The sequence below is a fragment of the Eptesicus fuscus genome, chromosome 9 (assembly GCF_027574615.1).
Source record: "Eptesicus fuscus isolate TK198812 chromosome 9, DD_ASM_mEF_20220401, whole genome shotgun sequence".
NCBI classification, from domain to species: domain Eukaryota; kingdom Metazoa; phylum Chordata; class Mammalia; order Chiroptera; family Vespertilionidae; genus Eptesicus; species Eptesicus fuscus.
Window position 1 is genome coordinate 64,545,135 of NC_072481.1, and position 27,068 is coordinate 64,572,202.

At 51.2% G+C, this 27,068-nt stretch overlaps 1 pseudogene; it reads left to right on the top strand.

The window, feature by feature from the left end:
- Positions 1-18,691: 18,691 nt before the first annotated feature.
- Positions 18,692-18,792, top strand: LOC129150414 (small nucleolar RNA SNORA42/SNORA80 family; annotated as a pseudogene).
- The last annotated feature ends 8,276 nt before the right edge of the window (positions 18,793-27,068 follow it).

A 27,068-nucleotide genomic window follows, 5' to 3' on the forward strand; every position in this document is an offset into this window, starting at 1 on the left:
CTACTGGCCATTGCTGGCTTTGACGGTGGAAGGGGCTGTGAGCCAAGGAAGATGGGCAGCCTCGGGAAGCTGAAAAGGGTAAGAAAACAGATTCCAGAAAGGAACACAGCCCTGAGGACACCCTCATTTAATCCAGAGAGATCCATTTTGGACTTCTCACTGGAAGAATCCTTAGATGAGTCTATGTTGTTATAAGTCACTAAGGTTGTGGTAATTGTTCCAGCAGCCGTAGAAATGTGAGGAGGGATGGGGATAGGGTGGTTACTGTAGCTTCACTGGACATTTCGTGCTGATGAGACCCGTGTAAAATCTCTGGGTGCTTTCCTGAACATGGATGCAACCTCGCATCCAACTGCTACAAGTGCTGGAGGCCTGGTACCACAGTCAAGGCAAGAGGCAAGGTGCAGGGCAAAGTAGAAACACGTGGGGTGGCCTTTGAACCATCCTGTGTGCCACATAAGCGGGGGAACACCTGGAATTTCCTCTGCTGGATTCCTCTCTTTCTGTTAACTTCCCCTTTGTAGGCCAGCCTCTCAAAGCCACGGGCACACATATGAAGAGTTCCCAGTTTCTCCCTTCCCCAGAGCTCTGTCTTTAGGCCCCTCCTCTGACCTCAGCATCTTCCTTCCAAGCAGAGCCCTGGTCTAGCACACTAACCGTCTCCTGTCTCGGCCCCTCCCTTTCTCCTCTCCCAGAGCAGGTGGCGGGCGGCTGGCCTGACTGCCACAGCCTGGACCCTATTTCTATTGCAAGGGAACCGAAGCACATGCTGTCTTTGAAATCTGCCCGACTCCTGAGGGGACGGCACTTTCCCCGCCTCTGTGCCTGCCTCTGGCTCTGGCAGCTGCCCTTGGGCTCTGCTCTTACAGTGGGCCTCTGACCTCTGACCGCTGGGTTTGGGGCAGGCAGGGTGGAGAAGGAAGCTCAACTCAGAGGAGAAAGGGCTGAAAGACTTACCTGGTTGTAAGTTCAGCTGCATTCTTCAACCCAGCCTTTTCCAGCAATAGAGCTGATGGTTTCATCCCTCAGCCGGCTCTAAACCTTCGAGAGAGAGGGTGCAATTGATTGGCCCCAATGGTTGTCATGAGTAGAGTCTCCTGATAGTCAAAGTTCTGAATTCCCCAATCCTCTCTGGTGAGAGAGATAAAGTGTGGACCTCTGATCCTTTAGCAACTGTGTGATTTGCGGCAGACTTCCTTCTCCGCACTCCAGCCTCTTCATCGCTACAGTATGGATGACGGTAGTACCTACCTCATGGGGTTATTGTGAGGACTACATGAGATGATCCTATGAGTGCTCAGGATAGTCACTGTTTATAACAGGAGGGAGGGCAGCTACGATTATTATTTTTATTAGGGATGGTGAAGGGGACCCTTTCGGTTGTAGTCTCAACTGAACTCCTTAAGATGATGAGTGCCAATTCTTCCATTTTTCATGGTGAGATGCTGGCCACAAAGGAGGATGTGCAAAGCAGGATGTGGCTCAGAACTGGTTCCCAACGACTCACTGACCATTCAGAGGCCAAAAGAGTGGAAGAGACTGGGAAGAAAATTTCTTTCAAAAGAAATGTTTTGTGCCCTGGCTGGTATGGCTCAGTTGGTTAGGCATCGTCCCATGCACCAGGGGTTGCTGATTCGATTCCTGGTCAGGGCATGTGCCTGGGTTGCAGGCTCCATCCCTGGTGGGGGACGTGCAGGAGGCAGCTGATGATGTTTCTCCCTCACATTGATGTTTCTCTCCCTCTCCTTTCCTCTCTCTATAAAAATATAAAAACAGCAACAACAACAAAAGCAATGTTTTGTGTTCTGTGCTCCTCTCTCCATCCCTAACAGCCACCCCCACCCCCAGCAGAGTTCCTGACAACCTGAGGGGTCCCATGGGAGGGTGGCCAGGAGTGTCTTCCAGGCCTAAGAGGATTTCTGGAGGGGCAGTGGGGCCCCAGAGAGACCCTAGGAGGGTGCGGGAGTGATCTCAGACTTCCTGAGGCAGGAGGGAATGAATGTGAGCCACTCAGCGAAGGAGGACGCATCACCTGGTTAGCAGATGAGAGAACCCAGGCGGGGGCGGGGGGGGGGGGGGAGGGATCGCCCAGGCCAAGGCAGCTGTAAATAGGGTGTCTCCAGGTTGGGTTTGCCCCGGTCAGTCTTAGTCGGTATCTGTTGTTCTGGTGTAATTAGACAGGAAATGACCAGAGTCGGCCCTAGCCAGTTTGGCTCAGTGGATAGAGTGTTGACCCTCAGACTGAAGGGTCCCAGGTTTGATCCTGGTCAAGGGCACGTGCCTTGGTTGCAGGCTCAATCAGGGTGTGTACGGGAGGCAACCAATCGATGTGTCTCTTTCACACCCATATTTCTCTCTGTCTCCCCCCCCTCCCCCTCCCTTCCACTCTCTCTAAAAACCAATGGAAAAAATATCCTCGGGTGAGGGTTAACGACAACAAGCAAAAGAAATGACAGGGTCGCTCTCCACCAACATCAGAGGCAACCACGTCCATCCAGGGCAGCCCTGGGCCCTCCTCCTCTCGGCCCCTCTCACTCTCCCGTGACCGACTCCATGAGGAGCAGGAATATGGGAGCGAGAAACAGAAACGCTGAGCTCACCCCTCATCTCCTGCCTCCCGCCTTTCCCTCTGGACCTCCCGCCTGAAGCAGGCCCACGCTGCAGGATGGGTGCCGTGAGCTGGCATTTTCGGTTGTTACTTGGAGCTGGACACGTTGCTTCCTGAACTGGGTCTGTCCTGTGATTAGAAGTGACCAGAAGACGCAATTATCTCGCCTGAGAGGATAAGCTCCCGTTGGCCTGAGATGCCACAGGGGTGCACGGGAACACTGGCCCCCAGGGCCGGCTACAACGGGCAGTGGGGGAGGACCAGGCACAAGGACTTTCTGATGCCCGTCTTCATCTTTGATTGTTAAAGACACTGGCTATGTTAGTGCTGTTGTCATCCCCGCTGCTTTTAGTTCTGGCTCCCTGGACACCCAGGCGAGTGACCAGTCTTTCTACCCAGAGCTCTGGCCTCCAGTCATGGTTCAACTTCGTACCTGGTGAACCGCCCAGGACCTCGTGCAAACTTCCGGGAATTATCCTGAACCGCAAATTCAAGGCCTCGACCAGAGGCTGCAGTTGCCGGATGTCCTCCTCAACAAGGCCAGCTGAGGAAGCAGCGAGGAAAGGGAAGAGTTAAAAAAAAAAACAAACAAAACAGAACACAAAACGACAATCCTGCCTGTAGAGATATACTGCTTCTTCCCCCGGTTTTAATAAGCACCATTATAGAGGTTACCCAAACATTCACCATTGGAGTCTATAGTCACAAGGTTATGTAGGGAAGGGGAAGTTAGGATTACACAAAAATATTTGCTCATCAACATCCCCCATCTCGCCCTTCTCCCGCCCATGCCTCGAATCCCTTCTGGATCACCGTGGAGTACTATAAACACCTGACAGGACAAAGGTAACTATGCAAATCTATTTCAAAGTCAGGTTCGAACACTTGCAAAAAAAAAAACCAAGGTGGATTTCATGGTGTTGAGGAGAATGAAGTTGTAGAATTGCTCAAACCAGCAAGGTCTTAAAAATAGGGGTGTGGTGAAGGTGTGCCAGTTAACAATGGGAAAATTTAAAAAATCGCCAGAGATAGTAAGCCCAGAGGCACTTCAAAGAGAAATATGTATATAAAAAACAATGATGGCCCTGACCAGTTTTGCTCATTGGTTAGAGCATCGGCCCATGGACTGAAGGGTCTCAGGTTCAATTCTGGTCAAGGGCATGTACCTCGGTTGCAGGCTGGATCCCCAGCCTGAGTGTGGGAAGATCGATGTTTCTCTTTCTCTCTCCCTCTCCCTCCTGCCTACCTCCCTTCCATTAAAAATCAATGGAAAAAATATTCTCAGGCGAGGATTAACAAAAAATCAAATAAACAAAGAAACAACAATTATGATAAGCCTTTGGGAAAATTCACAAAGCTCCTACGTGCTATTACAGAAATGTCTCTTCATATGATTGGCTGTAAGCATAAAAGGATGTACTAGCAATGCTATTATACAAATATTTTGATTTTTTTTCTAAAATAAATGATTCATTTCTTTGTTCAGCCTAAAAATTAATGCATATTTGTAAATTGTGTTAAATAGATTTTAAAAGCTTAATTTCAGTTTTGAGTTTCATTTTCCAAGTTCAGGCCCAATCAAACCATTTTTTCCCTCTTATCCTATATAATAAAAGCATAATATGCTAAGAGTCCAGTCATCCGGTAGTCCATTCAACCAATCAAAGCATAATATGCTAATTATATGCTAAAGCTGCTCAACCACTTGCTATGACATGCACTGACCACCAGGGGGCAGACACTCCGACTGGTAGGTTAGCTTGTTGCTGGGGTCCAGCCAATCGGGACTGAGTGAGATGGGCTGGACACACCCTGGAACCCTCCTGTGGTCCCTCCCTGGCTGGGTAACCTCCCGTGTCCCTCCCCAGCCCTGATCAGGCACTGGTGGGGTCCCTCACCCTCTTGCAATCCTGGACCCCTTGGGGGGATGTCAGAGAGCTGGTTTCGGCTGGATGGCAGAATGACTGGTCACTATGATGTGCACTGACCACCAGGGGGCAGACACTCAATGCAGGAGCTACCCCCTGGTGGTCATTGCGCTCCCACAGGGGGAGTGCCGCTCAGCCAGAAGCTGGGCTCACAGCTGGCGAGCACAGTGTTGGTGGCGGGAGCCTCTCCCACCTCTGCGGCAGTGCTAAGGATGTCCGACTGATGGAGTGGGCCTAAGCCATCAGTCGGACATCCCCCGAGGGCTCCTGGACTGCAAGAAGGAGCAGGCCAGGCTGAGGGGGACCCCCCCCCCCCGAGTGTACGAATTTCATGCACCGGGCCTCTAGTTTACTATAAAACTCTCTCTTAAGAAGGTTCCTATTAAGTGGACATCCCAGAATTATTAACCAACGAAGACTTTCTGCTCCTGACATCCCAGTGTGACTACATCCTTCCCATGTGGAGCTCTTCACCAGGTCAGGACCAGAGGAGGCAAGTGACTGACACCGCATAGAGAGCCACTGAAGGACCCGCCCCCCTCTCCCCCCAAACCCCCCTCCAAAGGAAGAAAGTTTCTGTCCCCGAAACAAATCCAGCTTCTTCCTTTAGGGACAGAGCATGCCAATTTCTGTGCATTTTGGAGTGGCCAGTTTGTCCCTACTGTCAGCCACCAACACGTGGAATTATCAAAACCACATCTCAGAGATTCCCCACTACAGGATCAAGAATTTTTTAGGCAATAACTCCTCCCCCCAATAATTTTATATCCTCTATATTGTTTTTTTTTAAAATATTTTTTATTGATTTCAAAGAGGAAGGGAAAAGGAGAGAGAGAGAGAGAGAGAGAGAGAGAGAGAGAGAGAGAGAGAGAGAAGCATGGATGATTAGAGAGAATCATTGATTGGCCGCCTCCTGCATGCCCCCACCAGGGACTGAGCCTGCAACCTGGGCATCTGCCCTGACCGAGAATTGAAAGGTAACCTCCTGGTTCATAGGCCGACACTCAACCACTGAGCCACGCTGGCTGGGCTCCCCTATATTGTTTTAGTTTTATTTGCGATTTCTAAGACTGGAAACCAAACTCCTGTGCTATTCAGCGGAATAGCAGGTGCTGGTCTTCCCTACCAGAGGCACCTGCACGGCCTCCCATCCCTGGCCTGTCCAGCCTTAACCCTGAGGGCCTCCGAGGGCAGGAGGGGGAGTCCAGCCTGAGGAAGCGACAGGGCAGGAGAGGCCGGCCTCTCAGGGAGCCTGAGACAGACCTGTCTGGCCCCTCGCTCTAACCCGCCTTACTGTGGCATGTTCTCTGGGCCTTCCAGGCCGTGTCTGAGGGTGGGCTCAGGGAGGGGGAGGGTGGACAGAGGTTGTCTCCCAACCGTCTCTGGACCTCACCGTCCTACATCGTGCTCAGTGGCGTGGGATCCCATGAGGAGAGAAGCAGTGAAAGGGGATTGTCCACGTGCTCCCTTCACAATCCCTGTGTCCTTCAGCTGAAATCTGCGCCCTCCCCGCCCCTCCCACCACCGCAGCCTTTCCTGGAAGACCCAGATCAAGTTTTCTTTCTTCCTGGGGGTGGAGGGAGGGAAGTGGGGGAAGCGTGGACTGCCTCCCGGAAGTCAGGGTATGCCCCGGGCTGTCTGACCCACTTTGTGGCCTCACCCATGCGAGGAGAGGGCAAGAATCTCAGGCCACAGCACACGCATGTAAGAAACATTACCTTTTGTTAAGTCAATGTCATTTCCATTTCAAGTCTCTCTTCTGCTTTGGTGGCTGCTAATGTCAGTTACCGCTCGATAGTTGTTCTATCCCTGGGGACACTGTCCCATTCTAGATGGCTCATGAGCGCCCAGGCAGCATGGGGGGTGGGAGCATGGAGAGAGGGGTCTCTGACCCAGGTCCTCCAGCCACACCAGCCTCTCAGGTCTGTACCATCCATCCCAGGCTGGGCCACTGGGCCACTGACCCACGCAGGCTGTTTGGAGGAGGGCCGGGCCTTCTGCCGCCTCCCACACTGTTCCTGGCTGTGGAAACTGGGGGGAGCGGGGGCGGGGGGGGGGCGGTCACAGGCCTGCACCCCGGCTTCCCGGGACTCGCTTCCACTCTGAGCTCCCACCCATGCCGGGCCCAGTGCCTCTTCGAACTGGCTGCCCTAGGAGCCCAGGAAAGACGGCAGGGGTGTCCTTGCTCTTCAGTCCCCCAGGCCCTTTGGTTGCTCCCTCACCCCGCTCCGCCCTCCAGGGGACCCTGCAGGGTGGGTGGGGGAGGTGGCGGCAGTAGGACTTTGTCAGGGACCCCTCCCCCCTTCAGAATCTCCTCATTTTCCTTCTGCTCTTATGGTCTCTCAGCCAGCCTGGGGACCTGATCTCATCCCAGAGCGAGATCCATCAAATCTTTTATGTCTTCCCTTTTGAGTCTCAAAAGCTAAACATTTGGGTCCTGGGCGCCCTGGTCCCACGGGACAACCTTCCCTTGAGACAGTCCTGCGTCGTGGCCCACGGCCACACGTGGAAGAGCCACCATGCAGCAGAGACCCCGGCGGACTTAGCACCGTGCTGCCCTCAGACACACATGCTCGTTGTGCGAAGACAGGCTCACGCGGGCGCCAGGAACCTGCAATTTCAGGCTTCAGGCCGGGAATAGCCCTTTTGGTTGCAAGTCTAAGCGTGTAGGTGTATCTCCTCGGCCCGCCTCGAAAGGTAGATGTTTTCTGCCTCTTGTGAGTGCCGCTGCTGGCAGGTCCCGCTTTCTGTGGACGTTCGTCTGGAAAAGAATCTCAGCTGGTTGTGAGTCGTTAAGTTTACTAAACAAATAAATCTCTTAAAACCCATGCACTTAAAGGCTTGTGGTTGTGTGGGGTATTATCAGTGTCAGGGATGGGCAGCGTTGAAGGCGTTTGGGGGCAATCTACTTTCTTTAAATCTTCTCCAAACGGTTTAGGTTTGGCCAAACCTGACTTGCATTTGCCAAACCCCCGTGCCTGTAATTTGTAAACCCCTGTGTATTTTCAGGGAAATGGAGCCCATATGTTCCTGATTGATTTACACTTAACTCATCGCAGCGTTGTTTTGCTAGTGCTGTTTGATGTCCACAGGGCCTCAGCGCCTGTTTACCTCTGTCTCAGCGGCTTTCCCCCCGAGACTTGGGAAGATCTGTTTTGCCAAGAGTAAATTAAGTTGAACACTGCACTGCCCCTCCCCGCCCCCACATTTGGATCAGACCGGGGTTGAATATGAAATGAAGATCTGAGGAAGTCGCACGGGCCTTTGAAGTTGACCAAACACTCTGCACCCCCGCACTTCACTGGGAGGAATCAGAGCCCAAACCTCGCCACTGGGGACTGGGACCAGTAACAGAACCAGCCCCCAGGCCCGGCCAACCCTGCAGCCTGGCCTGCTTGGTCCCCAAAGGCACTGGCTCTCGGCTGCAACCAGCCACCACCCTCCCTCAGGTCCCTTCCATTCGGCCCAAGTCCATCCACGCTTCATCGGGAGGCGCAGAACGGGCTGGCTGCACAGGGGCTGCACGCTCTCAGCCCTCTGGACCCGTGATAACCATCTTGTAGAGCAAGACTGTGGTTTTAAAACAAAACAAACAGAAAAAAAAAACAACCCTCAGCTAGCGCCTCAGATCACAGAACCTTCATTTTAGAACCGTTTCCATTTGCCTTGCAAATGAGTCCAAAAATTACCCAAGCCACAAACATGCAAAGCCCTCGTGCCCACTGCCAGAAGGCGCAGGCCGGGCAGACGGAACGAGGCCGGCCCCCTCTGCTCCGCCGCGCTGGACGTGGGAGAAGGTGTTGCTGGAACACGGAGGGCAGCCCACATGTTGGAAACGCGGTAACTAGACCAGGAGACACACTCACCGCCCCTCCATGACTCATCGCCGAGGGAAGTGGTGCCTTATTTGGAGGAAGTGCCTTGATGGGCATCCGGTCGTGTTCAAGCAAAGCCTCGTGGGAAGGAGCTGTTGGAGACGGCAGAGGGGTAGGTGCCTGTAAAATGCCGTGACGGTGTCTTCTCTGTGTGTGAGCTGCACCTCTGAGATCACCGCACTGACTTGGACGCCAGCCTGAGAGGTTCCTCTCTCAATCGTTGGACCCTGGAGGTGCTAGGGAACCTAGATGCCAGTGAAGGCACACGGTGCAAGCACTGCACGGGGGGAAAGTAGGCTGGCCCCTGAAATGGGGCGGAAACCGGGGGCTGAGGACAAAGATAGCTCGGACTCCCTGTCCTCGGGGTGTCGGCTTTTTGTTTCTATTGTGCAATCTCGAAGCTTTCAGAAAATCTTGATCCATATGATAGGCTGGTCTGATCATATTCTGGGGAAATAGGAGAGGGGCCTGTGTCGATGATACGGGGGGACCAGCAACGTGTGGGGGAGCCAGAGGAGACTTAGGGGGCGTGGAGCCTGGTCCAGGGCAGTGTGACAGGTGACACACGGGCCTGACCTCTGGAACGGGGACGCATCCCTCGGGATTCTCAGAGACGTCTGTGGTGGGAAGGACCCGCTGAAGAATGGCTTTCCTGCCGCCTCCTGGCACAGGTGCTGGGTGAGGGAAGAGTTCAGCCTTGACGGCTGGGGACCTTGGGGACGTCAGCCTCACATCAGTGTTAACCTGCTGATAGTCAAGTGGCAACATGGCGAGTCTCACTTAACCTGGGCTCTGTCCCTCATGCTGGGCCCGTGCGGGGGGTCAGGCAGGGCAGGCTGCTGACCCACGGCCGCGGGAGCAGATGGCTCTCCTGCCTCCTGTGCTCAGGGGACTGATCAGGGCACCACTGGTCACTTCTTCTGTGACGACTGGCTCCATCCTGAAGGCAGTGTATTTCCTTATAACCCGGGGTACAAACACCTTCAACATCTAGGTCCTTCGGACTCCACTTAGCACTTTCTAAGGTGCTGTGTGTGGGAAGTTTGGGTGAGTTGGGGTTCAGGCTGGGATTGCAGGTGAGTGTATAACTTGAATGAGGAAAGGCTTAGACTTCTTAAAAAAAACACATATTTTTATTGATTTCAGAGAGGAAGGGAGAGGATGAGAGAGATAGAAACATTAATGATGAGAGAATCATTGATCGGCTACCTCCTGCAGGCCCCCCACTGGGGATCAAGCCCGCAACCTGGACATGGGCCCTTGACCGGAATCGAACCTGGAACCCTTCAGTCAGTAGGCCGATGCTCTATCCACTGAGCCAGACCAGCTTGGGCTAGACATTTTCTTTAAAGCTAATGCTACCAAGCTAGGGGCTGAGTTGTTTTTCTTGGAGTCGTTTTCCTACATGGGCAAGTCCATGAGGCCCTGAGGAGTCCGCTCCTTTTGGGCACCCTGTGCTGGCCTCGTAAGCCTGGCCCCGTGCTGGTTGGGGTCCTCAGGACTTCTCCTTCACAACCTTTCCCGCCTTCAGACCCATCGTGTCACCTTGTCTACCTCCAAGGAGGTCACGTGGAGGACTGGTCCACACAGGCTGTAAGCACTGAGGACGGGAGCTGCAGTCAGGAGCGCTCAAACCCACCCCTACCTCTCTCCCGGGGCGTGGCTTTGGGCCATGTCACCTCTCCGAGACTCCATCTTTTCCTCTGAAAGTGGGGACTATAATCCCCTTCCTTCTGGGTTATATTTAGATTAAGGGAGGAAACCGCACACTTAATAACGTGTTGTTATTACAATAATTATCATGGGAGACACAGATTATTATGCACTATCGTCTGAATCCCTGGGTGGAGAGTGCCCAAGCCCTTTGGCATTAACTATATCCTTCCCCTCTTGACCTAATTTTTTAAAATCTCAGAAAGTTAGTGCTGATCCTTGAAAAGTCATCTGGACCACTGGTTCCTAGACCTGCTGCACAGCAGAGTCACCTGCTGGGTTTTCAAAGCCTTGTAGCGCCCTGGCCGGTGTGGCTCAGCAGGTAGGGCATTGTCCTATGCACGGAAAGGTTGCTGGTTCTCGGTTGGGGCTCATGCCCAGTTGCGGGCTCCACCCCAGTGGCGGGGGAGGGTGTGCAGGAGACAGCCCAATGGATGTTTCTCCTCTTCACTTCCTCTCTCTCCAAAGATCAATAAAAAAATCTTTTTTTAAAAAAAGGCATTTGTGCCGAAACTGGTTTGGCTCAGTGGATAGAGCGTCGGTCTGCGGACTCAAGGGTCCCAGGTTCGATTCCGGTCAAGGGCGTGTACCTTGGTTTCGGGCACATCCCCAGTAGGGGGTGTGCAAGAGGCAGCTGATCGATGTTTCTCTCTCATCGATGTTTCTAACTCTCTATCCCTCTCTCTTCCTCTCTGTAAAAAATCAATAAAATATATTTTTTTTAAAAAAAGGCATTTGTCGTGGATGCCGAGGAATCTGCATTTTAAGTTTTTTTCCTGGAGGTTTGGCTTGTGCATGGATGGGGTTTGAGTGAGCCTTTGTCTAGCCCCTCTCTCCACCACGAGGCAAGAACTCCTTTCTGCTGCTCCAGGCAGCCAGAAGCTGCAGACGTGAACAAGCAGGGCGCCTCCCTCAGGGGGGCCCTTCCCGGGTCTGATACCCTTTCATCGCTCCATTTCCCCTACTGCATTCTCCGCTTGTTTCTCCGAAGTTCTTGAATAGCTTGTGATTACCATCCAGCCAATTCCTTTGCCTCCCATCTGGTTACTATCCCTGTCCTCTCCTCTGGGAGGCGGGCTCAGTCATTTGTCTCTCCTTGTTATTCTCCGAGGCCAGGGCTTTACTCGGCTCTCCCTCCAGCTCTCCTGTCCTTCCCCACACTTTCTCCTGTCTGGAGTTTGGGTTTATTTTTCTTCCTGCCTAACTACTTCTAATAGACTAAGTCAATAAACAGATTCTCTGTGGTTACATATGGCAAACGGCTGAAATTTACAGTTGAGAATAAAATTTCCTCACTTGGGCGGGGGCGGGGGGGGGGGGGGAAGAAAATCATTTCACAGATTTAGAAAGTGGTCATTCTGATCTCCAGGGCAAATAAAAGTGTTTTATAACCTCCCACAAAAGCTTACGCCTTGATTAAATTTTTATTATGAATTATTAATTAAACCAAGGAAACACAGAGGCCTAAACCTTTGCTTAAATTTGCTCCAGATTGAGACACACACCAAACGCGGCGAGAAACCCTGAAGGGGCGGTTTAATGATGAGTCACACACATAAAGCTCTCCGCGCACTGTCATCTGCCCAGGGCTCCGACCCAGCCGTGGCGGTGAGCCCCCGGGCCCGGGCCTGCACGGAGGCCAGCCACGGGCCGGGAAGAAACCGGACCCCCTCAGCGCGCTCCTCTGGGTTGTGTGCTTGGGTTTCCCGGGGCCTGGTGACTTTGGAGACACACAGGCGATTCATTGGCCGCGCGGCTGTGGTCAGGTGGAGCGGGGTAGGAAGCAGAACAGAAAAGCAGAGCCGGAGGTCAGGAGAAGTGGGTCACTGTGCTCCCTGCTGAGTGACCCAACCAGGGCCACCCAACGCAGTGGGGCAGGCGGGCGGACAGGGGCAGGCGGTGCAGAAAGCAGCTCCCGTGCTCCCGGCCGAGCCCTGCTCCCGCTGTGGAGGTGCGTCCACTCAGGGGAAGGAGCCCCTTTTTCTGATTTGAACAAGGGAGTCATGTGCGGGTCAAGACTTACCCGGAGGCTGAACGTGTCCGAACGGGGTGGGCAGGAGGGATGGGCCTGCTCTCTTCCAGAAGGGGCCTGTTTTTCTTAGAATACAGAGGGGTAGTGTGGGCAGGTGGTGGCCTAACATTCAACCAACAGATGCAGGGGATGCAAATACAAAAAGGACCCTGTCTTCCAAGAGCTCCCAGTAACTTGGGGAAGCAGACAAATAAGCAGAGGACTACGGCTCAGTGGTGACATCTGATACGAGACACCTATGCACGTGGGTGCTCCCTCCCTGCCCCCCCGCCAGGTGGAATCGGACAGGAGAGACTCAGGGAAGGTTTCCTGAGCATGATGTCTGAAGGAGTCTGGGAAAGTGGAAAGGGGTTTGGAAGGAGGGTGTGGAGAGTCGGAAGGACTGAAGGCAAAGGGAAGTGCATGGTCAAAGGGATGCAGGATGGAGAGGGGTCCGTGTGACAGAAGAAGGAGATGCTCTCCGAGAAGAAGACGGGGAGATCCTTGGGAGGCTCCCCACCATATGTGGCTGTGGTTCACGACATTTTCAAATATGAGCATCTATTCAAGTGGGAAGGAGGAGTTGCTGCCCCGCCCCTTCCCCCACTGGCCGGGACTGGAGGGCTTGGGCAGCAACCCCAAGTCCCAACACAGTGCTCGGCACTTGACATGTTTCAAGGCCAGTTTCGCCCCCTTCACCACGTCTTCCCGTCCAATCGTTTTCAAAATGAAAAGACAAACATTTATGTGTCTTTTAGGACATTCAGAAAGGAATGGACCAAAATGTGAAGTGAAGGGTAATGACCTGGCTCTTTGGCCATGGGCAGCACCCCGTGATTTTGTGTCCCCGCTTTTGAGTTGGCTTCTAAGAGTGTCTTGCTGTTGAGCTCCCCACATCATTCCCTCCAGAGGAGGAAAGGCGAGCGCTCTGCCCAGTAAGCAAAAGCTGTCTTCTCTGATTACCGTCAGGGGCTCATAACCGCTCCGCGTGAATATCCATCCAGGCTTCCGGTCACGCCGACAGATTCTGCATGGACACCGTGTGGCTTTTACTGGGCTCTTATTTCTGTTGACTTCACTGCTCGTGGAAAATGGCATGTTGACAACACTGTTTCCTAGCATGACATCACATCAGTAAGGTTTTTTCCCCCCATTTTTTTAATTAAGGTATTATATGTGTACATATCTTACCATTGCCCCCCCCACCCCACTCCCATACATGCCCTCACCCCCCAGAGTTTTGCATCCATTGGTTATGCTTATATGAATGCATACAAGTCCTTTGGTTGATCTCTTATCTCCCCCACCTCTCCCCAGCCTTCCCGCTGTAATTTGACAGTTTGTTTGATGCTTTACTGTCTCTGTATCTATCTTTTTGTTCATCCGTTTATAATGTTCTTTATTATCCATAAATGAGTGAGGTCATGTGGTATTTTTCTTTCATGGACTGGCTTATTTCACTTAGCATAATGCTTTCCAGTTCCATCCAGGTTGCTGCAAATGGTAAGAATCCCTTCTTTTTTATGGCAGCATAGTATTCCATTGTGTAGATGTACCACAGTTTTCTGATCCAGTCATCTGCTGACGGGCACCTAGGCTGTTTCCAACATCAGTAAGTTTGAAGACGATGCTTAATAAGAACCCTGTAAAGATAAGAGAAGAGGCAGAAAGAATGGAAAGATGCTGTTTCCTCCCTAATGTGTGCCGTGAATCACTGATCTGCGGGAAGGCAGAGCACCGAGGCGCCCAGGGACAGCCCCCGGCTCAGGGGCCAGGGGCCAGGCTGCCTCGGCATATCTTAGCCTCCTGCCTTCGCTTGGGCCTGAGGCTGGGCAGAGAGGAGTGGAGAGCTGTGGGGCTGGTCTGAAGGGTGGGGTGGACTGGTTAGCCACTGCCGGCATCTAGTTCTATAACCTACTACTAGTGTACTGAATAAATCTGCCAGAAAGTTGCATCCACTCAATTAAGCAGCACCTATACATGCTTCTTGCGAGGCCAGCACCGAGGAGAGGCACTGAAGGAAGTAGACATTCTGTCACCGCCACGGCACTGCCTCAACCCACTGGGGCTTCTCCTTCCAGAAAAAGGCGGGACTCTTTCCTTCTTCTTCTACAGCCAACGGGAAACTCAGGCGCAGGAGTCCTAGTTTACCTGGAGTTTCTTTAGGGAGAGGAGGCCCTTGGAAAAACAGTACTTTATTCCTTTCTTTTAAATTTTTTGTTTTTTTTCTCTCCCCGGAATACAGTTCAATTATGGGTTCCCAAAGGGCTCCTGAAGTTGTTGTTGTTGTTTTCTTTTTTGTGGTGTTTTTTTTAAGAGACCAGGGCTTCAGGGCAGCTGAAGAGGACTTGTGGTTGCTGCCCGCTGAGTCCATTCCTTCCTAATGGGAACCCCTGCTGCAGGGCTGGAGCGTGAGGGAGGGGTGCACCCAAGGGGGGAAGGGGCTGGCTCAGCATCTGACCCCAAGTGACCTTGTCTGGGGAAGACTCCTGCCGTCTCCCCACAGAATGTTGTGGGAGCCGGAAGAAGAGTCTGCTGATGGGGAGGAGGGAAATGACAACTCACTTATTGAGAACAGATGGCAAGTGAAAGGTGTCCCCAACCCTGAGAAGTGCTCCGAGGTCCCCCAGCAGGGCTGCTGACGAGGGAGGCGATGCTCTGCTTGTGCGCCTCAGCGCCCGGGAGAGCCAGCTGCTGGCGGTCAGAGGCCTTTGAGGAAGGAGGGGTGCAACCAGGGAACCAGAGAGGTGTGGCCGGAGGAGAGGAGTGTAGGGAACTCCTCTCCTGGGCAGGGAACTGAGGAAGCATGTGAGGGAGGAAAGGAAGATGGTCCTTCAGGGAGATCCGTGGCCTCTTTGAAATCCCAAAGCGTACTAGCTGGTTTGAGTCCGTCCATGAGATGGTTCAATCGGGCCTTAGAGATTATTTAGCTTCGAGCCCTGAGTTTAGAGTTGAGGAAACTGAGGAAGTGTTCACTTGCTTTTGGTCACAGGGGGAGTTCGTTCATGGCCCAGCAGGGTCTGAAGTCTGTTCTGCAGTTCCTGGTCTTATCTTCGCCGGGACTTTTGAAGTTCTTTGCCGACCAGAGGTAGAGGAAGAACCTAGGAGGAAAAACATTGACTCTCAAGAGTCAAGAGAACTTGGCCTTGGGGTCTAATTGCCCAGTTCCCATCTTGCTAACATTGTCCCAGGCTTTCCAGGCAAGGGCAGCGTCCCACCCCCTCGCTCTCAAGCTGGGGCCTCGGAGGGTCAGCAGGAAGAGAGGGCTCAGAGCCCATCTGGAGCCCTTCGGTGTCTCTCTCCCTTCCTTCTCGGGGAGGAGGCAGTTACTGGGCAGCATGACCCTTGGGGAGGAGATAAACTGCCCCAGATAGGAAGGGTTTATCTTTGACGTTATTGCAAATGTGCCTGACTCCTTAATCTAGTTCTGTCCAGAGCCTACTGGTAACTAGATAAACTGTTGGCTGCCCGATTTCATGTATTTATCAAGTCCAAACAATTATCAGAAGGCAAGTATCCCCTGGGAGGCCAGTGGCTCAAGAGATAAGCACTGCCCCGCTGGTCTGGTTTCTGCCACTGGTCCATGCATCGTCCCTCCGTGCCCAGTGCGGGCTTTCTCCTCTTTCCCCACCGTCCTAAATTTCAAAAGAGGTTTGATGTTTCAACACGTCTGTTTTGGTGTTCTTTGGCCCATAACCGAAAAGAAAATCCAATGTTGTTGTTTTGTGTGTGTGTTTTTAAATAGGTGGATAAATCCTTTTTAAAGGCCTTTTGTTATCACCATGGGGTTTGTGAGCACTAAAAGTGGGTTTTAAGGGCCAAGGGAGACCTCAAACTAGAGTTTGCTGTATCTTGGAAGGGGCCAAGTGACCACGTGGCACAGCCCCTTCATACTGTACCCCAAGCAGCCCAAACACAGAAGGGTTCAATCTCTCGTGAAAGCAATGTGCTTTGTAGAGTTGGGCAGACGTGGGTTTGAAGCTTGGCTTTGACTCTGTCCTGCTGTCTGGCCATGGGTAATCTCCTGGAGCCCCTACTTCCGCAGCTCTCCTGTGGAGATAACAGCCCAGACCCGGCAGCGTTGTTGTGAGAGTTAACAACTGTTTGCCCCAGGTCAAGGTCACACAGATAATTGGGGGCAGGCAGTATCCTGGCTCCCAGATCTCTATTCTTTCCATTATACTGTGGAATCTTCTTCTGATAACAAGGAAAGATTCTTCTTTGTACTACCCAACGTTCTAGTTTGGTGTTTCTCAGACGCGTCCCCTCCAGATGTTCTGAGGCTCAGTTCTGCTCGGGACTCAAGTTTATACGATGACAGCATCTATATTTTTTCTGGATGAATTAATAATTGACTTGCCATTGTATTTAGGAAAAACCAGACATCACCTCATGGATGTCTCATCGAGGAAGAGAGTCACTTGTTCCACTCATTTTGGTAATTTCTGTTTAGGTTTGGTGGCTGCAGGAACAGGGGTCTTGGGAGGCATTCTGCCCAGCGAAGGATGCTACCGGTCCACAGGATGACAGCCCCATTCCAGGGTCCTGGGCCTGAGGGTGAGGTCCCAGGACTGGTTTCCAGGGATCTCAGCCAGTCTTTGCAGCCTTTGCCAGGGCTTTGTCTGCGCCTCGGACACTAGGTGGCGCCACAGGAACATCCACGCGGCCCCAGGCACGCTCACGGCCGAGGAGGCCTGGACGCTGCGCCGCGGAATTGTTGGGCTTTCACGCAGGGTCAGGGTTCCCGCGGGGCACCTCTTGCCAACCTGTCCTCCCATCAAAAGCATGGCTCCTCTCGGGGGAAGGCCTGGTGCTGTCCTGCCCGGCGACGGAAGTCGTGACCCATTTGGTGTTAGGTGTTTCCAATTCAACCTTTTAGACGCCAAAGGGCTGATGGCGTTTGTCCCTCGTCACTGGGCGCCCTGGCTCCGGACCCCTGTGCTAGTAACTACTCATTGGCTTTGAATGGCAGCGTTACAAGGCTTTGGGGGCGCGAAAAACATCCCCCTATTTTTTATTTTTTTATTTTTAGAAGACTGCAGACGTGATACAATTCGGCTTGCCTGATGGGCGCCTCGGAGTTGGCCTAGGGAGGCTGCGGGGGAGGGGGTGCGGGGGGCGGGGGGACCGTGAAGCGGGAGGGAGTGCAGGTGCCCGGCGGCGAAGGTCCCCCAAGCTCTCCAGCCAGTGCGCCCTGGACCCAGGGGCCGGCCTGTCCTCCCGCCCTGCCGCCGCGAGCGCCCCCTGGGGGCGGGCCTGGAGCCGGCACCGGGCACCTCCACCCGCACCCTGGGGCCGCCTCCACTTTTCTGTTTCCCTCTCGGGATCCCTGGAGGTCCCCGGTGGTCTCTCAAATGGCAATACAGCGTCCCCACTTCAAAGTCAATCGCTGTCCTCTCTCGTCCCCGCGTGTGTCACCATTTACCCCTCGCCCATTACCGAGGCCCCATCCAGACAAAGGTCTTCTCGGCCCCGCTGGGCTCTCGGTTCCCTGCTCCCCCTCATCCCACCGATTTCCGGGCTCCTTACTCAGAAGGAGGAGGACTCTCTGGTCTTGACGCGCCAGGCACTGGGTTAGGCCCGCTCCGGGATTCCTCTCCATACCCAGGCTTCCCTCCACTTCCAGAGTCAGGAGCATCAGGAATTTAGCCACGTTGGGTCCCTTTTCTTCTTTCTTAGCGCTGAGTACACACGTCAGGTATTCTTTTCCTGTTTACCAGGGCGGTCAGGTCTGGAAGTGATTTGAGAATAAGGGCAGTTTTTCCTTCTGCCCCAGACGTTTGCAATGCCCTAGTTCAGACCCGGGAAGTTGGTGGAAATTTCAACTACGTTAGCCTCAGCTGGGAGGTCAAAGAAGCACTACCAGGCGTCCTCAAACTACGGCCCGCGGGCCACATGCGGGTGTTTTTGCCGTTTTGCTTTTTTTACTTCAAAATAAGATATGTGCAGTGCGCATAGGAATTTGTTCATAGTTTTGTTTTTTTTTTTTTTAAACTATAGTCCGGCCCTCCAACGGTCTGAGGGACAGTGAACTGGCCCCCTGTTTAAAAAGTTTGAGGACCCCTGCACTAGGCAGAGTGTGAAGAGCTTGCAGAAGAGAAAGGGAGAGAGGGGGGTTAGGAAGGGGTACAGAAACCAGGGCCCCGGGTTGGCAGGCCTCGTGGTGTCTGAGCACTCTGGGGCTGTGGGGTAAGCCGCTTAACTTCTTGAGCCTCAGTGCCCTGTTCTGTGCAATGGGAACACTGCCGCTACCTCGTAGGGGTGTGGTGAGGATTATGGACGGGTGCATGTGAGGTGCCCGCCTGGCAAATAACACAGGCTGATGTAGGACAGCTGTGAGCGGGGATGCCATCGGAGCCACTGCTCTGGTCTTTCACCAAGCTGATTTTACAGGCAGCCGAAGTCCTAGCTTTACCCGCTGTTCTTGGGACCAGGAGGAACTTTCCCCGGACTATTAGTGTTTCCTTTGTTTCAGGGCTATACTGTCCTCTCTTCCATAGGAAGGGAGAGAGGGTAAGTGGCTTGTTTTCTTCTCCTAGGACTCTTGAGGAAGAATTCATGATGTTAGTGGACCCATGCCAGAGGAAGTTGCAGCCTCAAACCATTGCCCAGCCTCCTTACCCTTGGGCTGTGAGCACTGAAGGGGGCTGTACAATATAGAAAAAAAAAAGAAAGAAAGAAAAAAAAAAGAAGAAAAAAAGAAAAAAGAAGAAAAAAAGAAAAGAAAAGAAGAAAAAGAAAAAAAAGAAAAAAGAAAGAAAAAAAAAGAAAAAAAAGAATTCATGATGTGTCCAGGACACTGGGGATAAAGGATGTAGTGTAACAGGGCGGGAGGGGAGTATGTCTGTAGAGGGCTGCCTGGGAGGCACCTGGGCATTTCCTTAGGTCTTAGGCCAAGTCACGCCCTGGGAACAGGCTTCCCCAATGAGGCTGGACATGTTAATCAGTTCTGACTTCATAGCAGCCCAGGTGTCAGCAGGGGCGGGTCTAGATATGTAAATCCAGTAATGCTGGGGCCTAGTTAAGAATGCAAATAAGCTCCTTTGATCCTAAGTTTTGGTGTTACTTCCTGGATTTTGGGGATATAAAATAAACCTGCTGGGTGGCTCAGGGTCGTCGTCATGCTGCCTCTCCATCAGAGAGGAAAGATGGCGTCCCACCCAGCCCCAGCTTCATGAAACTATTTTTGCGTCTTGTTTTCTTTATTTCTATTATTTCTCAATCCCTGGCCGCCTCCACTTAGAACCGGTTCGTTCATCTCTCTTTCCGTGCGGGACGCGGAAAAGGGAGATCCCCGCCATGTTTGGCCCCCACCGCTTCAGGCCCCCGCATATGTCAGCTTCCTCCCTGTATCCCAGGGATTTCACACCGGCCCCTTCCTTTCATGAAATATTCTGGGACACCACGTATTGCTGTACCATCTCATTAGAATGGGCCTGTGAGTTGCAGCAAGACCATCTCTTTGCTTTTGGTGAAAGTCGGTAGAGTTTGTAAAGATTTCTCAGTATGAGACTGTGTAAACCATCCCTTTGACTAGACATCAAACCAGGCATTCCTTTGCCTTTGAACACCTCTTGCTGCCAAACATATAAAGAAAAGCCCCATTTAAATTCCTGGTTTTGTTCCGCAGAGATGCTCCATGTGCTGTTAGAGAAAGACTACTCTCTTTTTTCTTCCAGTTTTTCTGAGATATATTGACATATAACTTTGTATTAGTTGAAGGTGTGTTACCCTCATTTGAAGTGTTTAGAATAATAACACAGTCAACACCTCACATTGGAGGAATGCTGTCTGTTTTTATCTTACTGATACTACCAGAGGCCTGGTGCACAGATTCGTGCACCGGTGGGGTCCCTCGGCCTGGCCTGTGCCCTCTCGCAATCTGGGACCCCTTGGGGGATGTCAGAGAGCTGGTTTTGGCCTGATCTCTGCAGGCCAGGCCAAGGGACTCCACGTGTACCAGGCCTCTAGTATGCATATAAGATCTTTGGTTAATCTCTTCCTGCCCTCTCCCTCCCCCTCCCCTCTTGCCTCTGAGATTCATCACTCTATTCCATGTTTCCATGCCTGTGCATCGAGCGTCTGCCCCCTGGTGGTCAGTGTGCATCATAGCTACTGGTTGAATGGTCTCTTAGGCTTTTATATATATAGATGGGGTTGACAAGCACATATCTTCTACTCTGTAGATGAGGACACTGGGACACCAGTCTGAGGTGTTCCCACTCCCCAACAGCACCCACAGCGCTCCAGGGAGCTCTGACGATATCACCAGCCCTGCGGTAGGTCACCTTGTCATTCCAGGGGCAGAGCAAATGGACTTGGATTCCTGCTGTGATCCCGCCTGAGAGGAAACTAACCTTTCCTCCAGCTGGGGACCCTGAACCCTACCACAGCTCTGAGGACTGTCCACCGCAGTGAGCAGAAGAGGCCGGACTTGTTGCTTCTGTCTCAGTGCTCTTGACCCTGCGGTCCTTGGCCCACGGCAGAGAACTGAGCTCGTCTGTTAACAACTGCTATGAAAGTGACTGATACACCTAGGCCTCCTCTAGTGCGAATGACTCCATTTATTAATGCTCTGCACAAGAGGCTCCTTTGCTTGCCAGCAGCCTTAAACAGTCACTCATTAATACTAGCTTAATTATTTTAAGAAGACGGCCTAATTAAAAGCTATCCATTCCTCCTATGTGTGTGTTTATACATAGAACTTTGTATATATAATGTATATATGTATATGTGTGTGAGTGTGTGTGTGTGTGTGTGTGTGTGTGTGCACTAAGCAATTTAATTGCATGGTACAAATTGTTGGGAAAAATATCCAGGAGCCAGCCCCTTCCTGTTGCTAGATTCAGAGTAGAGACCCCCCCCCCCCCCCAATAAGGGTGTGCACTGGTGGCTTCTCAGTGACCCCACAATGGAAGCGGAAGCTGCACAGGGCCCTGCCCCAGCCTCGGGGCCAGCAGCCTTGGGAGAGGCAGGTTCTGACCTCTGCTCTAGGCTATTGGGGTGTCCCTTTCCCTTCCCAAAGGTGTCAGACACTTGAGCGGGGGATGCTGAAGGAAGTGTCCTTGGCAAAGGAGACATGGGTTGAGCTTTTGTTTCTGGAGCTGGCTGTACAGCTTTCCCAACGAGCAAATATGTTCTCCTTAAGGAAACAAAGCAAAACACCAGTTCATCTGGATTTTGTTCATTTGCTTTAAATACAAACAAACAAAAGGAGAGGGTAGAAGTGGCTATTTCTGTACGGACTATTTCAAATGCAAGTTACTCCATTGCGCGGGGTGTTTGGATGGTGCTCCTCACCGCAGGGCTAGTTTCCACCATATTCCGTAAGGCTTTTTTTCTTTCCAAAATTCCCAGCATTCCTTTAAGGCCCATTTAACTGCGGGTTTTGTTTATTCTCCCAGCTATCGGTATTTAAAAGAAGACAAACAAGTGTTTTTTCTGGACTGTGAATCCCCGCAGGCCAGCGTCCACCTGCACACCTGAAGCCAACGTGTCCAATTGAATTTCTCTGTAACCCGTACCCCCTTCAGAGACCTGCCCCCTCCGTCTTTCAAGCTGGAAGTAGAGAACTTAAGCTGGGCAAATGTAATTTTAAGAATTGCTAATGATGCTAGAAATCTGCAATGCAATTAGCATCATTGGATTTGGCGTGCCTCCGAAGGCACAAAACTCCTTGTCACACCGCAGTGGCAGCAGCACGCGCCTCCGCGCCCGCCTGGGCCCGGGTAGGCTGGCAGCCGCTTCCCACCAAGAAGTGATCATCTGGTTAAGCTTCCTGTCTTTCTCTCTCAGCTACTGGCTTCTTTGTCTCTTTTCTGGGTTGCAGAAGGATGGCTGTTTTCTGTTGGTTAAGTCCTTAGAACCGGATGAAATCACAGTTTTCCAGGTCCTTGGGACCCCCACTTTGTGGACTCATTTTGCTCCGTTGGGTTCCATTGCTCCAGTTCACCCCACGCTCCTCCTGTCCCAGAGCCCCCCTCACTCTGGAGCTGTTAATTGGCACCTCAGCACTCACCATAAGATATACTTCCTCTTTTCTTCTCTAACTTCCTTTTCTTTGCCACTCTCTGTGGTTCCGAGGTAGTATGAATAGTTAAACATGGGTATCTGAGGAGATCCAGGGGGAGAGAAGGAGCGAGAAAGCAAAAGAAAAAAATGAATTATTGGATTCAAAATAAACCTTTACTTTTTCATAAGAAAATTGTTTTTGTTCTCTGGAAAAATAACATGGGCCAGGCATGGAAACTATGTTAGCTGGCTACGAGGGTGCAAAATCCAGAATTTGATCTCGGTGGGTCTGCTCAGGTTTCCACTCTGGGGGTCCTCTCACAGATACAGAGGCCCAAATCAGAAGCTTGTAGAGGGGAGCTATTCTCCCAAGATTCCAGATGTGTCTGCGAGACAACACGTTATGGGGCAAATTGATTTCACCCTCGGCAAACTGGAGATTTTTCAAAGTTATGTCTGCAGAGCCAGCTAATGCAATTCCCCATTATTGCATTAAAGTGTGCCCTTATTAATCCAAACATAAAGGCAACAAAATAAGCTGTTAAATTTAAAATATAATACATATATAATGAGGAGAATGTGTGAAAGCCTTATTCAAATGAAAATACAGGAGTGTTTGAACTACTGAGGTATCTTTTGTATTAAATTATGAGCATATGTAATAGATTTAATTATTAATTTCCCCATTGTTCTATGCACACAGACAGGGTTCAAGGCACAGTCATTCTCTGGCTTTCAGAGATCTAATTTGTATAATTATTGCCTGAATAAAGCATTGCTCCAATCCCTAGCTCCCTTCCCCCCCCCCGCCCCCTTTCTAAATACTATTTCTATGTTGCATTCCAAAAGGGGAACACCTGCCACTTCTTCAAAGTCAGCTGATCATTTGGAATGATGGACGGCACTGCTGCCGATGACGTCCCCTTTCAAGTCTCTTTGTCTAAGTGAATTATCGTGCATCCTTTTAATTTTATTGAACAAATTACATTTGTCAAGGTCTATCTTTGTAAATAAATGATAACTAGAGACACATGGATGCGTATTTCTGCTGTTCAAGGGCTCTTGTTCCATTTCTGGAAGCCAGATGAACATGGAACAAAGGAGAAACTTTCCTCTAAAAGCAATTATCTTTCTGCATTCCCATCAGTATAATTATATTGCAGGGAATTTTAAGAAGCTGTAGAAGTAGAATTGAATGCTTAAAACTGTGTTTGCTGAATTGCTATGCAAAAGTTGAGCAGGCTGTATTGCATCACACTAAATAGTCTAACTCTCTCCTGGCCACATCCCTCTAAGTGCAGAGTGTGCCTGAAGGATGGAGAAGGTGTGCAGAGGGTGGTAAGGAGGTAGGTCACATTTAGGGGTTTGTGTGTTTCTTTAAAGTAACATTTAATGACATTTCTGGAACCAGAGGGCTGTAAGCAAGGTGACTGGGGATGTGTACAATCAAACTACCCATGTCCAGTCCATTTGGAAAGCTTCTGACCTGCAGGTTCCTCTCTGCCTGGAACAGAACCCTGCTAGCTTATTAACTAATCCATTAATGGAGGTGGAGTAAAGAGGGGATTGTTCATCAAATCGCAGGAGCAGTAATTGCATTGCCCCCAAAAGCAAGCAAGCAGCTGGTTTAGAGAGATATTGAATGTGGTTTGTGTGGCTATTGTGTCAATACTTCATGTCAACAAGGATTATTTCTTTATCATCAGCTCCTCCATACTTTAGTGAAGTACTAGTAAACTGTATCGTCTCATCACTGATGGCTATCAATAGTCTCATCCCTCCCCTTCCCAATTTTCCCTAAGCCACCTGATGGACACTCAGAGGGAAAAAAGCATCGGTGGGAAATAACAATAGAAAGTGCCAGAATTGTGAGTTAGTTTAGTGCTGGCTGGTAGGTTTTCAGTTACCAGACAATTGATGGGATAATATTGTGGTCTAGAGATCCTGAAAAACAAAAACAAAAAAACAAAACAAAACACTTAGAAGCAAGGATAACCTTGTATCTTCAAAGCCAGGTGGGTAAAAGAGATTAAAAGCCAAGAAATAATATTCCCTGTTCACAAGAGACTGTAGGGAGCCATGCGGGGAGCATGGGCCCAGGGGTCGGATTCAGGGGCAGCCACTTGGCCTCCTGCATTAAGAAAATGAATCCGGTCTTCCCACCTCCAGTGTCTGCAGTGGGCGTTTGGTGATCCGCAGGGCTGGAACCCAAGGGTTTCACGAGTTTGAAGGTAACATGGTCAGAAAGTGGTTAAGTCTGTAAAATAGGCTTGCAAAGGCGCTTGGGCATCTTTGTCATTTAAAGACTCCTCTCTCGGGAGAAAGTAGCTGATGTGACTGACCTGTTGATTCAGATCACCTCACTTAGCGGGCAGGGAGGGGGTTGGGCAGAGTGAGCCAGCATGTCCAGTTTAGTATTAAATTCAGTTGTCCCCCAAAGTGCCAGGCTCTGTGCCTGATGCTGGAAATACGGTCACATGAGCCACGATCCCTGTTATCAGGACCAGGTTGCATATGTCTGGTGGAGAGGCCAGGTAGGAACGTCAGTGATTGTAGGACAGAGTAATTAAGGCCCTGACAAGGCTCTCCTGGGAGGGGTTGTGCCGTGGAGCCCGGTGAAGGAGACTTAGCCTGGGGGCTGAGGTGGTCAGGAAGGCCATGGAAGGAAGTGGGCTTCAGTGTACATAGTCAAATAAAAGTGGGGGTAGGAGAATGGTAATAGAGGGAAGAATATGAGACATGAAGCTGTTAGGCACATTCAGGAAGCTGCTAATATATCAAGATGGCCAAGGAGGAGGGTGAGGGTGGGCCAGTGGAAGGGGATGAGGCTGAGGAAATCAGCACGTGCCAGATACGCGAGTATCGGCGGGGTGTGGAGGGTGTGTGTGTGCAGGGGTGGTGGTGGGGGTGGGTAGCTCTAGCCAGGAAGCTTGATTTTTATGCTCTAAGTTATGGGGAAGCATTGCAGGAGTCTTACAGGTAAATGACATGGTCAGGGTCATGCTTTAGACGGGTCATACTGGGAGCCAGGGCCCAGTGCAGAATGAAAAGTGGGGGTCCCTACTCACAAACCAAGGAAAATGCTGTTAAAGGTACTAAAATGCAGAGCTTTTCCCTTTATTCTGAAGCCTCTCAATCTGTCATGGTGGTTTTTAACTTTGCTGTTTAATGTCACGTCCACCAGGCACAGGGATGCTCATGATGCAAGTGCAGACCCTCACGGGAGCTGGGGCTCTGCCCTGAGACGTGGGACATGTGCGGCCCGTGTGGCCCGTTCGCTGCTGGGCTGATGAGCTGTATGCCAGCTAGAGGTACAGGGGAGTGAGGCGTCTATCCTTCCTAGAGACCTGGTGTCCCAGCCTTTGGCAGACAGGCAACTCACAGGGCTATTGCAACGTCTATGTTAGGTATCTGGATCTGGTGTGGGCACAAGGCTTGCTTGTACCAAGTCACCTGCCAAATGCACTGTGGCACTATCAACCTAGAGTGGAGATAGCCACTGCCATGCCCAACCCTAGGCACGGTGAGGCATGCGTTCCCAACCCTGACCCTCCCCCACCTGTGCCCAGGCGCCTGCTAGGGGTGGAGTTGGCAGTGGTTACTGGGCTTGGGAAGGAGGGAGGCTGTGCAGGGCCTGCGGTGCCACCGTGTGGGTGAGTGAGTGGCTGGGAACCTGTCCCAGGAAGCAGGAGGTGGTGAAAGGAGTGGCACATATGAGCCAACGCCCTAAGTTCCCAGCGCATGGCCTATTGTCCCATGAACTTCATTTCTAAAACACTAAATTATTAAGAATTTCAAAATGGCAGCAGAGCATCCTTAAACCTTAAATGTGGGGCCCTGTGCAACTGCAGGATCACTTACCCATGAAGCTTATTGGCAGCAGGGAACTATAGAGGAGCCAGGTACAAGGCAGGGGACTCATTAGGAAGGGAGCTATCTGGGCAATGAGTCATGAGAACTGCAGTTCAGGCAGTGGTGGTGGAAATAGAGAGGAAGTGAGAGGGGCGAGGTTAGGAGCTTGGGGTGAGCAAGGTAGTGGGATAGAGAGTAACTCAGAGTTCGAGTGTGGGCAACCAGTACTTTATTTTTTTAGTTTATTTTTATTTTTAACTTATCTTTATTGTTCCAAGTATTACATACGTCCCCTTATCCCCCTTTCATCCCCTGCACCCCACACCCACCCCCCTTTATGAAATACTCTCACACAAATTTTGTAATCTAAGATGCAAGATAGCCCTGTGGGATATATATTTTTGTTACTCTCATTTTATGGGAGGGAAATAGCTCAGAGGAGTAAGGTAGTTTACCAAAGTTGGTTCAGTCAGAAGACTTGGCACTCAACCCAAGGCAATTGATTTCAATTGCACGTTCTGTCCACTATGGTATTAGCGCCTCTGCTGCTCTAAATGACTCTGGCCTGGCTGTTCTTTCATTTTTTTGTCCGTCCATGCATGCATCCATCCATGCATCCATGCATCCATCCATCCATGCATCCATCCATCCATCCATGCATCCATCCATCCATGCATCCATCCATCCATGCATCCATCCATTGCTTCATTTAGCAAATACTTATTAAGTGACCCCAATGCACCAGGCACCCATCTAGGTGTTGGAGGTCCGCTGGTAAAGCAGCCACACACAGGCCTCTGCTCCCCTGGAGCGCACATTCTCGCAGGGCCCAGGCACCAAGTGTAATCAGAAAGACTCCCACAGGGCTTCAGGGGCTGGTGGAAGCCATTATTTATTCTTCTCTTCTGTTTCTTGTCCTGATTTCTAATGAATTAGAGTTTGATTAGCTGCAAAGGAGCAATCATGACAAAATGGGGAGGATAAAGTGTCCTGTCAACTACCCCTATCCAGAAGCTCTGGGTAGTCAGAAAAATCAACCCCAGTGCTCATCATCTCCACCTGGGTTGGCT